We start from the raw sequence: 16,960 nt of genomic DNA on the forward strand, positions 1-16,960 counted from the left end.
TGAGAGTACCGTATTTTTAGCGCCAGGTGCTTCTTCCTTCACCACTCTTCATGCACCCTGAGGCGAATGCGGCGGAACCAAATTGTTGGCAAAAACGACAGCGGAGGTGACAAGCCCGTTGCGTGATACTGTACGCGTGGTATACGCGAGCCACTTCGCTCACTTGACGATCAAAGCTCATCACCCTCGGTCTAACGCAACTGCAAACTTGCCAGACGCTTGAAACGGACTACAGCAGTGAGTGCGCTGTCACGGCAGCTGCAGGGGTGATATCGTGCAGCGAGGTATTACGCTATATTCATATCATCCGACACTAGCGGCTATCTGATCGCGTTGATAACGCAGACGCACCGTCGCTATGACAACTGGCTAAGCACGAAAAGCATGGCCAACGGAAAAGTAATCGTTCCGCGATTGCACCTTGTGCGAGCGGCTGAGAACATCCTTTCAAATCTGCGATTGTTCCCGCTGGAGGCGCGTTCATGAGTTACGCTTGTAAGAAGCCAATGTATGGACTTTCGATGGCGCGCGTGATTGCGGCTGCCTCCTTGCCCAGTTCCCTCGTTTCCATCTGCTGCTATTGTGCTTTGCCTACATCTTTGATGTCGTTCAGCGTTATAACAGAATCAAGGTAGTATACATGACTCTAGTAGCTAGTAGCTATGTGACTCTAGTAGCTATGTGTTTACCGCCAGTAAACGCTCACGGTGACCCTTTGCTACCTGAGGATGCGCTTAGGTGTCGAAACATGCCAGCGCGAAGCCTGGCTTATTCTGAAAGAAAACTTCGAAGCGATTTTTCAGAAAAGAAGTGCTTTTCATCATTTGTAGCCAATGTTTATTACGAAATACGGTTAACGCCTGCTTGTACGTGAAAATTTGACATCGTTGTGAAACACTCGTTTTCCATACGATGCGTTCAACAGGTGGCTTAAGCAGCCATGACCAACAGTGTGTGTGTGTGTGTGTGTGTGTGTGTGTGTGTGTGTGTGTGTGTGTGTGTGTGTGTGTGTGTGTGTGTGTGTGTGTGTGTGTGTGTGTGTGTGTGTGTGTGTGTGTTTTCCAGTCTTTTTGAATTGGTATTCAGCCTGCCAGAAACTACAGCGAGTATAGAATAATTCTGACGAATTGCTCTTACTGTACCGATGGGAACAGCAGAAATAACTATAGGGAAACGGTATTTAAACAATAACTTCTCATATATCAGGAAATATTGCAGAATATCCGTGGAGTGATTGATGATGAGTGGGGCAAAACACGTAACAGAAAAACATATACTCTGGTTTCTAAATGAGAGGCGTTTTTTGTACCCTAATCAACATAACTTCGGGACCGGGTTATCAACCATGACGCAGTTATTTGAAGCAATTCATAATTTTGCGGTGGCAGTAAATAAAAAGAACAGTTTGATGTGGCCTGCGTGAACATGGTGAAAGTATTCGATAAACTGTCTCATGCACAGTTAATCTTCAGTAACACGAGAACTCGTAATAAAATGAATTTAAGCATATTTAAAAATCATATGCAGGTAGTTAGACTGGATTACCTTGTATCAGATCCTTTAGCTCTTTTGTGAGGAGTACCTCAACGTTCAGTATTGGAACCTTTATTGTTTCTCAATATAAGTGGTATCAGGGGCGTGGCAGAAGATGGGGTTCAGAATATAGTTTTCTCAGCGACTGTTTGATCTACGCCAGAATTACTAAACTCGATGACCAGCTTTAAGTTAAGAAAAATTTGCAAACTTTAGATGATTGGTGTCGCAAATGAAAAAAAGTAAAATAAACTTTTCTAAATCTGCATATGAACGAGTTATCAAAAATAAAACTTCATTCCTTTTCTTACAGCATCAGTGGAAACATCTTGGTGAAGGCGCGTCAGTTAAAATACAGCGGGGTAACAATTACGCGAAAACTAACATGAAACGGACATATATATAACGTCTGCACGAAAGGTAGTCACAAGTTATACATACTGAACAAAAAAATTCAACGCACATCGCGTGACGTAAAACACTGCGTACTGCATCTTCTGTTATTACGATGCTTGAATATTGAGCCGTTCTTGGTATTCCCTATTGAGTGACGCTTAAAGAGCTGCCAAAACTTGAGGGAGTGCCGGCTAGTTTTGTTGTTCAACGTACCGAACGAAAATAATCAGTCACGCTGATGCTACTTGGATCCCCTTGAGCTACGTAGAAATAAATATGGACTGAAGTTCTTTTTTTTTCAAATAATATACAATCACTTTAGGATTTATAAGTCAAAATATTTACACCATCCAAGCAAGCAAAAAAAAAAACCTCTGAACTAACCACGATTGCGCCTTAAAAACATACTTAACATATACTGATACACTTGGATATTCTCTCTTCCCAGATGTCATAGAATTCTGGAACCAACTACCAAACGCTATTGTTGTGCTAAAAAATGTCGCCGTCTTTGAAAATGCTGCCAAGGCGCATTGGGGCGAGTGCTCAAGTTAATTGTTCAGTAACAAGTGATATAAGTAACTTCATTTTCGTTGAACATAATTTGACAAAATGGCAGTCAATTGTGTATAGTTGTGAACAGTACCTAAGGGCATATCTGATTTTACTGGGACGTTCCAAGTATTACGCAACTAATGTACCTTATATACTTCTTATATACCATAGGTGCAGTGCTCTCTTTTATGACCACCCCGCCACGATGGTTTAGTGGGCTAGGGTCTCGGCTGCTGATTGGTCACGGGATCGAATCCCGGCTGCGGCAGCTGCATTTTCGATGGAGGCGGTAATGTTGTAGGCCCTTGTGCTCAGAGTTGGGTGCACGTTAAAGAACTCCAGGTGGTCGAAATTTCTGGAGCCCTCCCCTACGGCGTCTCTCAAGTCACATGCAGGTTTTTTTGAACGTTCAACTCCACATATCAATTCTCTTTTATGGCCCTCTATGAGGGTTCACAGTATATATAATGAGCACTCAGCACAGATGGTTAACGAGAGAAGCTGCAATTTGCGGCCCCTAATAGGTGTTCGCCACACGTGTGTTCCCTTGATAAGAATCAGGGGAGCATTGTGTTGAGTAGTGCGATTTTTCCCATTTCTGGGACACATCCACGCTGTGGGAGTTCTACAACAGAGGCGTTGTGGTCTATGTTTACCTACAGGCATGAAGAGAAATAAATAGAGAGACACAAACTCAACAAAGATAAAAAGAAAGCAAGCACAGTATCCTATAATATTGTATAGCAAGGGGCAAGAAAGAGACGAGAAAGGGTTAAAACCTACAAGTACGTACGAGCTGGCACCCGAACGCTCTTGTGTGTCCCAGCCTACCGGGAATCGGCTGCGAAATTCCTATTGAACACTATAAGTTGTAAGGCGCTTTGTAGTGCAACATTTTCTGGTAATACGGTGCGCCTATACTATCACAAAAACAGATAGGCATTAAGTATATTCGTTGCAGTACCGTATTTCTCCGTTAATGTTCATTTAATCGGTTACGTAACTTCAAAAAACGTGCTCTTCGGTGCGTTTCACGCGACTGAAATAGTGACGCCACAGAGATAAGGTTAGCGCACAAAGAACAGCGCGACTTCGGACGTGGTGGGCAAGCTGATTAAACCGAGCGTGCCTTTCAGATAACGTCGCTAGCTGAAACGCGCGCGGGAGGGAGAAATGTGGAGCCCCGGTGATCGCTGCGCAGGTGACATTGATTGCAGCGAGAGCATTCACTGCAAAATCCTTGGGTGGTTGTTTCGACACGAAAGCGGATTGCGAGATGCTCGCATAGCTGTGAACCAATGCCATCATTGTTCATGCTGGAAGTTTCAATTGCGCGGAATCCAATCTGTATACCTGTAGGCTTATATGGAACACGAGGCATTGGTTTCCTGCTCTACGTTCTAGTTATACTTTGATCGCAGAGACTGAAGCAATAATCGTGAATGAAAAAGAAAAAGCGATAGGTGTTAACTGCCCTGTAGTCGTGTACAGCGGTCCATCACGCCATGAGTGAAAGAATGTTAGGGGTAAATATTTAATGCAGGTTCTCACGTCGACGTTCAGGTGAACCTTAAAGATACGCTGGTGCATGGTCAAAATTTCCACACCCATTCACTTCAACGTTTCTCATAATGATATCATTGTATTTTTGTTTTGTAAAACCCAACAGTTATAATATCTACGTGACTTGAAAATTATGGGCACTGGTGATCTCAGTATACGTTGTCTTCTAGCTTGGCTTGAAATAGGTTTCAATTCTCTCAAGGTACTTGAAACAGCAAAACATTCAGCGGCGCAGTCACTTTTCAAACATACCGTAAAAAAGAAAAAAGAAACAAGGATGTGTTAGCATCCAGCGGTCGTCAACGCAGCTATGAAAAAAGGGCAATACATCATGGATGCAGCTCGGCCGACATCCGCTTGCGTCGCGCAAGCTGCATCTTACATCATGGATAGTTAATTTTGCATCAATCAAGTATAAACTGCGCGCAAATGACGCATATGCCTGTAGCACCTGTGCTGAACAATCTATCTTGCGTGTAAATGCCCTTCATACGCTTAAGCGAGAACACGTTGGTACCGCAATCACTTTGTTATTCACGTTCTTTCTTTTATTTTTTTATCACAGTTACTACATTGTCAGTGCCTTATACCCCGTACGAAAGAACGTATACTGCCATGATACCACGAGAACATATCAAGCGGCCTACCTTATTTCATTTTTTAACCTTTCTTTATCCATCAGCAAGTCGTTAAACAGTGTCGAGCGCCACTATATATATGGTACCGAACACGAAACAGGACACGCAGCACGTACATGGGGTGCAAGTGACAAGCCCTGAGCGTGGAGCAACACTTTCAATTTTTTGTGAGAACAATATCATTTATGAAGGAATGACGTCAGCGAAACTTAACATTGGGGCATGGTGCCTCGTTATCAAGCAGACGGGGCCAATTTCCGCAGTTGAGTGAACCGTTTACGCGTTAGAGGCACGTGGTATAGTTTGGAAATTTTGTAATCTGCGATTGCGTGAGCAACGCTTTCTCTTCACCTTTGCGGCGTTGGCGTGAATGAAAACGTTCAGAAGGAGCGTTCACGTGAATACCAATGCTAATAAATGTCGTTCGGGTGAATAAAAATGATCAAAAGTGGCATTCGCGTGAATAAAACTGCTCAAAACGGCCGTTTGCGTGAAAAGAAATGTTAAGAAACTACATTAAGGTGAATAAAAATGTTGAAAAGTGGCGCTAACGTGCCATCAAAACGTTTAATATCGGATTTCGCGTGAATAAAAAGACTAATGACTGCCTTCCTGATTATACAAAGCGGACGACCAAAAAGCCCCACCAGATGGCTTTCTCTTTAGGGGTCGTCGTAGGCAAATGCATAAGGGACCCCGTGAAATCCCTTTCCTGCGCATCATGGACGAAATGGATGACGATGCACCCTCCTTCCGGAGAACTATCGAAGCCGTCGATCTGCCGAAACGCCACGTCGTCTCGGCTGCGGTGTATCCAGAGATGCCATTACGCCAACGACGCCCGTCTTGTCGCCGCGGGCACACGGTTTGGACCCTACGTCACGTATGAGCGTGTCCGCTGGCCTGCCTTGGAGTTATATCTTGGAAAACGCTTCCGCTCCATCTTGCGCCTGCCGTCGCGGCTCGTAAAAAAGCGCAAAGAGTTGCTCCGGGTGCGACGGTATACCTTGTCACGTCGTAAAGAGATCTCCCTCCCCACCACTTTCTCTTCCATCAAAGGCTAACACCCGGCTCGCTAAGACACGCTTCGTGTAGCTCGGGCAACTACTGCACCGAATCTACTTCCGGTGACGCTTCGAAGCCGTTTAGGCTCATAGGAAACATTTCGTTTTCAGTTGCTGTCTTGTCTTTCGTCGGATTGGTTCATCGACTTTAACACGAACGTTTGATAAGGAGAAGCAGCCACTGAATCCGCATACTGCCAGTCCAGCCACTGGCGAGACCTTTAGGCCTCGGAGTTCTGCACTGTTTTGGGAAGCCGAAAAAGGCGCACGCACTCGCAAACCCGCCTCTTTTTCACTTCATAGCACACAGGGCCTGACACCCACACTAAACACACGCACACGGTCGCAAAGCGCGAGGCTGTTTGATTTACTGAGCTCACGGACCGCGTCCACAAAAGTGTTTTAATGGTCGACGTGAGGTGCTCCGCACGACTTGGTGTAACGGCGTAAATTGGAAAGACTGGGTGAGGCCATTGCTTGGGGTATAAAAGCATTTGCCGAGGATTCTCGGCACACTGTCACTGTTCATGCTGCAGTGTCGGCGTACATTTACTTTAACCGAACTTTGTCAAGCGCCATGTCCCAGTGTCTTTTGCGTACCCTTATTTATTTGCTTTTAGCTAAAAGAAATTTTTTGTGGTTGCCATGGTATGATGTAACGGTGTAGACATCGAAATATGTGGCAAAAATGAAAAGAATAAGATGGAAAGAAATCTATTATTTCTTATTTACGGGAGGCTATGGTCACGTCCTAATACTGTCGCAGCTTTCCAAGAGGCGACATGAGTTGTTACGTTTTGTACGTGCGTTGTATTGATTTTCCCAAACAATGGTGTGCCCCCGCACGTAATAATACGGCGCCAATAAAAAACAAAAGTTCGTTCCGTTTATTGCACTTCCTTTCGGGCTTTTCCTGTGCGACCAGCCTGTTAATGTAACACCGTAATAAGCACTGTCAAGTTAACAGGAAATTGCACAGTAACGTACCTCCAGGAGTGTGAGTGCAAAAAAAAAAATCGCAGCACATCCAGGGAGTCAATGATGATGAGTGGGGCGAAGTGTCCATCCGCTCTTCCGTCCACCCATGCGTCGGTCTGTGCGTCCGTCCATGCGCACGTCCGTCCACCCATGCGTCCGCCTGTGCGTCCGTCTCTGCGTCCGTCCGTTCATCCCTGCGTTCATCCCTGCGTCCGTCCGTTCATCCCTGCGTCCGCCCGTTCATCCCTGCGTCCGCCCGTTCATCCCTGCGTCCGCCCGTTCATCCCTGCGTCCGCCCGTTCATCACTGCGTTCGTCTGTGCGTCCGCATGTCCGTGCGTGCGTTTGTCAGTCCGTGCATACGTCCCTTTGTCGACCCGTTTGTGCTTGTGTCCGTCCATGCGCCCGTCCGTGCGTCAAACAGACAGACAGACGATGGTCGGACGTAGCCAGCGGATGATTCATGGTTTGCCGATAAAACCCTTCGAAGCTACGCCCCATTCTTCATCAATCATTACGTGGATATGCTGTGAGGTGGTTACTACATACACGCATACGTACAGGTGACGACCGACCCACTCCCTAAGGAGCTTCGCCCCTAAAAACTTAATGGCAGCGTGACATGATACCAAAAGTTCATAAGTAATTTCTTGTATTGTTGGACAACCCTTTCACAGCCATGGTCAACTGATATTATAAAGAATGTTTAATTTACCGTTAATCTGCACTGAACTTTTCTTATTGACCAGCTTTGCAATGCAATTTACCTATTGCGCATGAATTATTGCTTCATGCATGACAAGACCCCACCTGAATTTTTCGTGTGAAACAAAGACTGTTTATTAAGAGCCCCGAGAAATGTCTATTGCTTTTGAGTTCTACGCAAAATGTAACCCTATGAAATAAGAACGCCATATTTATTTACACTTCTAGCTTAACGTCGCTTGTTACTCCAGCCGTCTTTAAACTTCTTCGTGTTATGAGACGTAAAACTACCTACACGCTTTGCATTTAAAACTTTCCCATAATGTTGTGAATTACCTAGCGCCAATATGAGTATCAGTACTGGTCCAAACCAGCGCTAAATTAACGACGACAGGCTGTATAACTAATAATCGCAGCTCGTGTAGTGTTCTGTTTTTTTTTAGGGGGGGGGGGCGTCTGTGCTTGTTGGAAGGGGGGCGGGGGGACGCAGGGTTGCTGTGGAGGTGACTACAAAAAGAGCAATGTACGGTTAGGAAAGTTTTTTTATCAGCATAATAGGAAGGGAAAAAGAGCTTCGTCCCTCTAGGGAGTTAGTCTAAACTTTCCGAGGCATTATTAAGCTTCGGTAGATCAGGGCACAGCGCTGCATTGATTGGAGACACAAGCGTGCCGGAAGTGTTTGTTGAACGCAGTGAAAGTGAAAGTGAAGGCAGTGAAAGCGATAACGCAGCTTCCGCTTCACTTCACCTCTGCATAGAACTGCGAACCGAAAGACGATGCATGAGAAGGCTTTGTTTCTCGCGGCTATGTGGCTCGATGCGACGCCTATGGGATGCGGCATCGCATCTTGTTAAGATAGCGCCTGTTTAGCGCCATGAAGCTCGGAGCTTTCTCCGGGGAACATCGGACACCTACCTAACGATGCTGTAGGAATACCCTCACTCACCTCTCCTCAAACCCTCGTTTTCTTGGTTTGCAAGGTGTACAGACACATTACCTCCCCCTTTATACCATCCTTAGAGCAACAACAAGCAATGCGTATCTGGTACTGCTTTGATTAGAAGTGCTGTGGTGCTTCGACAAGCTTTGGGGAAGCTTTTTCGTTGAATGCTGATTGATAAGCGAGATCGAAGTTGCGTTGAATGCTGATTGTGAAGCCAGATCTGAGCGATGCAGTGGTGTAGCTCTTCCCATCAAAGAAGGCGTCAGTCGTGTCTCGGTACTGCTAATTGAATGCGACAAGACTCGTGGAATCTCGCGAGATAGTCGAGAATTAGGCGTCACCAGATCATTCGGATACATAAGAAGTAATGATGTCAACGGACTAGGAAAGTGGTGGTGAGAGATCCTCGACGTATTGTTCTGGGAAGTTCGACACGTAGGCGTATAAATTTACTTCTTCTTTTTTTCGAGAGAGGAACTCAGAAAGGCTGGTATCCACAGTTTCGAGGGGAAAAATTGTGTAAGAATAGAAAGAGAAATATGCATACAAAGAAAAACACACATTGAAAGAGAGCTACAGATGGAAAGGCAGTGGATATATGGAAACAGTATTGATGAAAAGTTGGCTAGATAAAGACACTAAAGCTTGTATACAGATATCACGAGAAATAAATTACAGCCGATTGATATCTCTTCAAGTGCATGAATAAATGAAAGGAACCATCATTTACATTTGAAACATACAATTTTAGATTATTTGGGTGATATCGTTTCATTAGTGTTCAGTTATTACACAATAAATATGACTGATATCTAGTAAGGTATGTGGGGTTTAACGTCCCGACCGATGTCACGGAAGAAGCAAATATATTATAATGTGCAATCTGAACGTCATGCAATATTGTGTAGTTAATATCTGCTTGCTTGAATAAAAGTTAGAATAAATCTCTTGGACTTCAGCGAACTGAATGTTGTAGGAAAAAAACTTTGTTGAATAGAAAGCATGCCAGCAAAAAAAAAGAGGGGGGAGGAAGCGTGATAAAGAAATCATGAAGGCGTTCATGCTGACATATCAGCACGAACGCCATGAAGCGCCACGTAGGCTATAGCCTACGTAGCGCTTATACGGGCATGCGTTACCAATTTTTCGACATTTTCTCCCGCTTGCCCGCTTGTACCGCTGGCTAACGCAGGTTTTTTTTTCATTTCTATTTTTTTTCGGGACTCCTGTGGGCTTAGACGAGAACAAAGCGTTTACCAACTCACTCGGGAGCTCCTTCCCAGCGGGACGGCAGTCTTCTCGCTTGCGCGTTTGTTAAACATTTCAATTTTCGTTCGCAACATTCCTGGCGCTATTTCTTTTGTTCTATCTTCATCGCAGGCTGGTTTCTTTTCTGCCGCTTCTTCTTTACTTCTTCTTATACTCTTATTGCTTTTCTAGAGTTCGGGTACACTTCATTAATTCCTCTTCCCGTGTTGTTCAAATTAACTTAGTCATTATGGTACATTAGTACTTAATGCAGACGATAGGTATGCAATCAATATTTTATGACGTACCTGCAGTGTACTGAATATTAGTAATGCATAATTTTACGTTAGTTCTTGTTAAATTCGTTTTCAGTTTTCTCAAAAGGCCGACAACTGGCAGAACGTGTGATTTGATCGTCGTAGAAATGAAAAGAGCATGAAATGCAGTGACGTATTCCAGTATTCTTTTCGCCTTATGATTAAGATTTATATTTTCAAATCATTCATAAAATTATAAAAAGCTTTTTTGTTGCGCAGCCTAGTGGAAGAGCTCTAAAGCTGGATTATGAAATGTGGAGTTTATCCATTTGTTGAGCATGGTCACACAGTCTGATGCTGTCGGGCACGCCAGTCCTGAAAGTTAGTGTATAATATTATCCAGCCCTACTCAATTATCTGCTGCATACGACGTAAGAGGGGTAGCACGGTGAAAAGTGGCGCTGCCGTCGCAGCCGCCAGTGGACCGAGTGGCGCATGCGCGCGGAGTTGACGCCTGCGCAGTAGACCACCGCGCTCGAACACGAACCGCCCACGCGCTCACTGTTTGCAGCACGTGAGCATACAACTTCGTATTCACTGCAAATAGAAAAATTACCTGTCCTCTTTGATGGCTCTCGGCATGCCCACTGGGCTCGACCAGAGAGAAGCCACTCTTCTTTATCGCTTATGGCTAGGGCTGGCATTTACAAAATTTTATTCATTTGTCATAGGACTGGCCGACAACGCTCTCTGCGATGCCTGTCGTTGCGAAGAGACGCTACACGACATCCTGTGGATGTCATACAACGGACAGTCGCGGAGACAGTCACTGGCGTCCGTTCTTGCGGGCATCGACAACAGCCAAATGTCTGTGGACACTATTCTGTCAAGTGCCCGAGAGAAGACATTGCTACTGAAGGCGACAAAAGCTATGTTGAAATTTCTACGCGACACGGACTTGAACCAGCGGCTGTAACAGCAATATCACACACCGCGAAAGGCAAGACTGGACTATGACTGAGTGTGCGCGCGTGTGCTGCCGAATGTGCTGTGTTTATCTCTCTTCCCTCCCTGCTCTCCTTCATCTCCCCCATCCCCCTTTCATGCACAGGGTAGCAAACCGGCTTCCTATAGGCTGGTTAACCTCCCTGCCGTTCTTTTCCTGCTATTTTCCTTCCTGATTATAAATGTTTCGTGGCATTTACCGCTTTACACTTCCGGGACCATACTCACTGATAGGTAAGATTTTCTTTCATAAAAAAGGCATAAAAAATGTTCGTTTTCTTTGAGTGAAAATATTATTTCTTCAGCTAGCATTGCGAGTTCAGAACGCGTATTTTATTTATTTTTCGGTGTGACGTCATCATCGCCCACACGAGTGAGTTCTCGTTGAGGACCAAAAGTTTTCGCAACCTCATACACGCACATTTGATCAATTAGCTAGCCGGTATTTTTCAAGTGTCCGTGTGTCCAGATATTCGACAGCCGAAAGAAATAAGTATTTCAGTTAGATGATATCATATCTTCGAATCAAATTGATGTAATCTCCAGCAGCCGGATAACTTAACATAAAAAAACATCCCCCCTGAATGCCAACAATGCAGTCAACAAATAACGAGAAGCCCCACCACGGTGGTCTAGTGGCTGAAGTACTCGGCTGCTGACCCACAGGTCGCGGGATCGAATCCCGGCTGTGGCGGCTGCATTTTCGATGGAGGTGGAAATGTTGTAGGCCCGTGTGCTCAGATTCGGGTGCACGTTAAAGAACCCCAAGTGGCTGAAATTTCCGGAGCTCTCCACTACGGCGTCTCTCATAATCATATGGTGGTTTTGGGACGTTGAATTTCACATATCAATCAATCAACAAATAACGAGAAGTCATTGCAGTCTCATTTATGGTAACGTAGCTCAAGACCTCTCCTTCACCGCTTCGTCTCCTTCCATTCGCCTTATCATTTCTGAGTGACATTGACAATTTACGCCTGCCATTTTTACTGCACAGTACTTTCCCCACATTTAGCGTTAGGTAAGTCAACCATAGAATGTGTTGTTGGCTTGCCCCACCGCCCAATTTCCTTTTCGTAATAGCGATCTGATTTTCCTTGTGATAAAGTGAAAGTATGTAATTCTGACTTTGTTCTGTTCATTCTTCTGTCTCATATATTTTTGCGTGTGAGGCCAGTTCGTGGCATTTCGCAAACAACGCCATATTTCGGCGGTCGATTTCATGAGATATTGGTACAATATGGTAAATTACCAGAACTATAGCGTTATACAATAGACGCACCTTTCAGCAAGGGTGCAGAAATTACGACAGCATCTCGCCATCTGCGGCGAAAGTTCTATTTCAGAGAAAACAACCGTGTCATCACCACGTAGTGTTCGCTTGGCGCTGTAGGGATCTTTATTGTCATACGCTAAAATCACCCACTGCATTAAAGCCGTAAAGTAGGCTCACCGGGGAACATAAGTTCACAAAAACGCCGTTGAAATATTTTTTTTTCGTAGTCTGCCCGTCGGCTTAGTAAAAGTACAAGCTGTGCGGTCCTCTATGCGTGGTCCTTGCCAGGGTGTACTAAGGCCAAATGTAATAACAATTTCACTCGCCAGCCGGTGTGATATTGCTACAAGTTTCGTCTGCATTCAGGTTAGATTTCAATAGTATGCTGATAGTAGACAAACCGCACACACGCTTAAGTATTTTTGATTGCAATAAAAGTTTGTTTTCGAGATGTGTGCACGTTTTGTGCGATTGAATAAAGGCTTCGAGGTTCCATGTGAATCATGTACACTAGATATGTACAAAGTGCAATGTGAACGTATGTAAAGTAAATGTCTTTCAATAAGCTCTACAAAATGCTGCAAAATACCAGAACGTACTATCACCAGAAGAAAAAGAGACGAAAATAGAAGAAATGACGCAACAGACGATGTGCTATCTGTAGACTGACTTGGTTGTTTCAGCTTCGATGACGCTGCACAGATTTCGGCGCTGCGGCCACGATACCATTTGGCTAAATTGTTTCTGCGTCGTAAACCAGCACGGGTTCAAGAAATAAAAGAAGAGAGCATTGCATCGGGTAACAAACAAGCTCGACCCTTATCGGTTTTACGACCTGAGATCATACGCGATTTGCCCACCAGAATCTTGAACATAAACACTGAAACCAAACTGGGGATGGTTTCGCTTGGTGTACGCAGAACAAATTGGTGAAAATGTAAAGAAACTAAGCTGTAACAGAACAATGAAGATGAGGTGGAGATACTTTAGGCGACTTTAGAGGTCGTTCAAATCAGTTGCGTCACAAGCTGGTGCAGTGGCGACGAATACGATGCCGAGAAATAGAACAGCAGGAGGGTGGTCTACATCATGTGACGTGGGTGCGAAGCGTTAAAAAGAAGAAAAAAAATTAATGCAGGCGCCGGTTTGAAAGCATATAGCACGGCCTGCGGGACGCTATCACGTACGCTCGGAAGAGACGTTGCCATTAGTATGAATTATCTTTTGCGCTTTTTGAAAGTATACATGGCAGTAAAAACCAGTTGGTGTATATTTCACTACAAGTCGCATATTTAGGCCAGCGATAAAGAAAAGAATTGCATGCGTCTGAACGGAGACTTGTGTTATTGGTCTTTTTCGAAATAGATGTTCACTATTTTAATGAAGCTTGTTTCGTCTTTGGCTATGATGTCTGGAACGTTCTGATGCCGTTCATTACTTTGGAATGTAATGTTTTTATTCATCAGGTATATAAGGAGGTGTTTAAGCCCCTGAGTGACAGTTGAACACTTGTCCCAAAGTAAAACATATAAAGCAGTGCATGAAAAATAGAACTTCGGCACACTTATGCAAAAACACACTTATAATCGTCTTCACTCTGTATTTTGTTTACTTAACAGGACTGCATAGCGTGGAAATAGCCATTTAAAATTGCTATACTTATATGAATTGGCCCTTTGAGCAGGACACTTTCCCCATCGTACGGAATGCGATGGTGCAAGGTCAAAGAAGGATTGGCAGCCAAGTTCAGAGATGCATCTTGTAGGGATGTACAATTTCGGCCAAACTGAAGAGCTTAAAAATAACAGAACAAGAATAACAAGTAGAACGCAACTTCGATTCACAAAATACACAACCAACAAAAGACGTATCACAACCCCCGGATCACGTATCTCTCGATGTATGCAACAAAAAAGACGGAACACTAAACGTATTGCATGAACTCTGTTAAAACTTCTCGAAACACGAAACATTCCCTCTCCCCCCTTCTTACACCCGAAAGCCCTATGTGCATAACGTGCTCTTGGCCTTCCTCAGTAGTCGGTGTACTTTTGACCAGGTGAGGATCTCGTGAGGCGTTTCTGCATCACTCGAGTTGGCGACGCTGATGCTGACAGCCAGCTTTTGCGATTGATGAAAGGTTTTCGTCTTTCGAGAAATATGAGTTTCTGCGAGATACGCAGCTGTTTCTCGCTTCACATTAACTGTCGTCGGTTTTTGTAATCTCAGCTGTATACCACAGAATTGGTGAAACTAGGCCCTCCTGTTTAACCCACATTACAACTAACGAAAGAAACGTCGACATTACAGAGCTTCCAATCAGCTTAGAAGATTTCTACAACATCTTCGACAGCGTACCACCAGCTGTGAATGTTGCCGCTCCTCCCAATGAGGAAAAAAAAAGTAGGCATTGGCAACGCTCGACTTGTTCTCGTCAAGCTGTGAAATCGATAGCCTTACCCAGAGCTGTTCTCCGAGTCGTACTGTATGCTTTCCGTGAGCTCTAAATTGCGAGCTGCGCCACCATGCGACAGACCGGTGGCACACGGTATTCTGCAGCTCCCCTCCTTGGGGCATTGAATAACGATTGCTCGGGGCTAATGGTATCTTTGGAAACTAAGCTGGCATAGATCTCGAGATCTAATAATGTGCCGTGTCGTTTGTTTGCGCGAGCATGTGACAGAGGCTGTGACTCCTGTTCTCATAGTTCGCTGAACTGGCATATGGATTACGACATTTCTAAGGGGCAAAGATAACTTAATAAAGCGCGAGTAAGGAACAGCCTCCTTGTCCCACGTTGGTTGGCAGCCAAAAATAACTGAACTTTTCATTAAAGAAACAAAAAGGTAGATGCTCTTTGAGCGTTGTTTGACAGACGCAAGTAATGAATGCAAAAGGTTGTAATTTTTCCAGGAGCTAAGATATCTTCCTCATGTTCTGTATTTAGCTTCATTTGCTAGTAGACAGCGTAAAGCATAAAATGCGCTTCGGGACTTTTTTTTTCTTGCGAATACTTTTCTTTCTCTTTTAAGCAATTTCATATATCCTAGACTTTTACTCACTGAACGCATGCATTTGTTATATAGTTTACCTTCAGATGTTTGCTGCTAACCGAGTGACGAGTTGCAGCCGTCGCAACCACGACAACTCTTTGATGTCTTTTATCGGAAAAAAATAAAGAGCGCATGACTTAGCACGAACATTTGAAGGCAATTGTGGCATCTCAAAATTACGGGACGCTGGAACATTGTTTAGGTGTTATGCATTTTTTAACGCATTAGCTTACTGCACTGTTTTCGCACCGCGTACGGAGTCACCTGAACAGAGCACAGGAAGATCATGTTCACGGCTGCAGCATCAATGAGGCGTACAAGAACAATTGTCAAAACTTAACGTCCCAAAATTATGACATCATTACGAGTGACGTCGCAGCTCAGGGCTGCAGAAATTTCGACTACTTGGGGTGCTTAAAATGCTCGTAATTATAAGTACACAAGCCTTAAAGATTTTTATCTCAATGAAAAATGCAGCCGCTTGGACCGGTATTCGATCCCGCGATTTTCGGATTCGGATCATCAGACGAGAACCATGGCCACTATATACCACCACTGTGTGTTTAGTCAGACGTTAAAGAAGACCGCGTGTCTATTTCTGCGTCCATTTTGTGAAAAAGCTGAAAAGCAAACACGCCAACTACGCATTCACGCCACCGAGAATAGCCGCAGCATGCAAGAAGCACGGTTTGTGCATTTGCGACGGAGGTGTGAGCTCTTTCAGCGCATTCTTTCCCGCTCGGAGCTCCAAATGACAGCCACCGCCGCGGAGGAATGCAGAAGACGCGACTTGCACCTCTCAACGCCGGAAGCAGTTTTTCCGTACTTGTTTGCTTGTTTGTTCCACGGCTCACGCGCGGCAAACTGCTTTCTGTGCAGTTTTGTTTGCCTACATGCTCTCAGTCTATGAAGCGAAAAGGAGTATCGACGCCAACGCAGTCGTTACGATAAGAGAGTGCGTACTTGTAGGAGGCGTCGTGTTCGGCAGGGGGCTTGCGCGCGCGCGCCCCCCGATATTCCGAGAATGCCACCAGTTATCCTTCGCGACGGTGTCGGCAGCTGCCGAAGCGGAAGTCAATGCCCCAGCTGCGATTTTGCTTTCGACGTTTTGTGCTTGTTCTTTACTTGACTGCAAAGTAAACTGGGAATTTTCACTTCGTCTTGGCCTCCTGCGGTGGGCATTGATTTTTCTTGTTCAGGAGGCTCCACGTATTGATCTGATTCTTCCTTTGCCATACGTTCCCTGAGGCAAAAAATAACTAAGCTTTTGTGAGTAAAAAAAAAAGTGGAAATGGGCTTTTTTACCTGCGCTTGATGTAACTTATTTTCTATGTGAGAGGCATTATAAACCTCACTGTTTTAATTGGTATTGAAAAGTATATCTATGGAGGCTTGTTGTAGAACCCCGGGTAATCAGATGTGGGCGCAAATTTAAAGGGCCCCTCACCAACCTCCAGTCTGCCGTGAAAAATCATTGGCTACGGGGCTCGGCTGCTGCCCAAAAAGTCTCAAATTCGATCCCGGCCACGGCTGTCGCATTTCGATAAAGACTAAGCGGTAGAGGCCGTGTACTGTACGATGTAAGTGTTCGTTAAAGAACCCCAACTGGTCTATATTTCCGGAGCCCTCCAATACATCGTCTTTTATTCATATCTTGGTTTTGGGGCGTAAGGTCTCAGATGTTATTATTCATCAGCCTGTCAAAATGCAGGAAAAAAATTTGGCCCCGTATCTGCATTTATTCTGC

At 44.7% G+C, this 16,960-nt stretch overlaps 1 protein-coding gene and 1 pseudogene across 1 annotated transcript in view; one reads left to right on the forward strand and one right to left on the reverse strand.

Moving 5' to 3' along the window:
- The window catches only part of LOC119181180 (uncharacterized), a 767,515-nt gene that overhangs the window by 370,225 nt on the left and 380,330 nt on the right, over positions 1-16,960 (forward strand). The gene's annotated exons all lie outside the window — the stretch shown is intronic.
- Positions 1-16,960, reverse strand: part of LOC142774565 (pyrokinin-1 receptor-like) — a 387,277-nt pseudogene that overhangs the window by 67,610 nt on the left and 302,707 nt on the right.

This window comes from Rhipicephalus microplus, chromosome 10 (genome assembly GCF_043290135.1).
Source record: "Rhipicephalus microplus isolate Deutch F79 chromosome 10, USDA_Rmic, whole genome shotgun sequence".
Classification (NCBI taxonomy): Eukaryota; Metazoa; Arthropoda; class Arachnida; order Ixodida; family Ixodidae; genus Rhipicephalus; species Rhipicephalus microplus.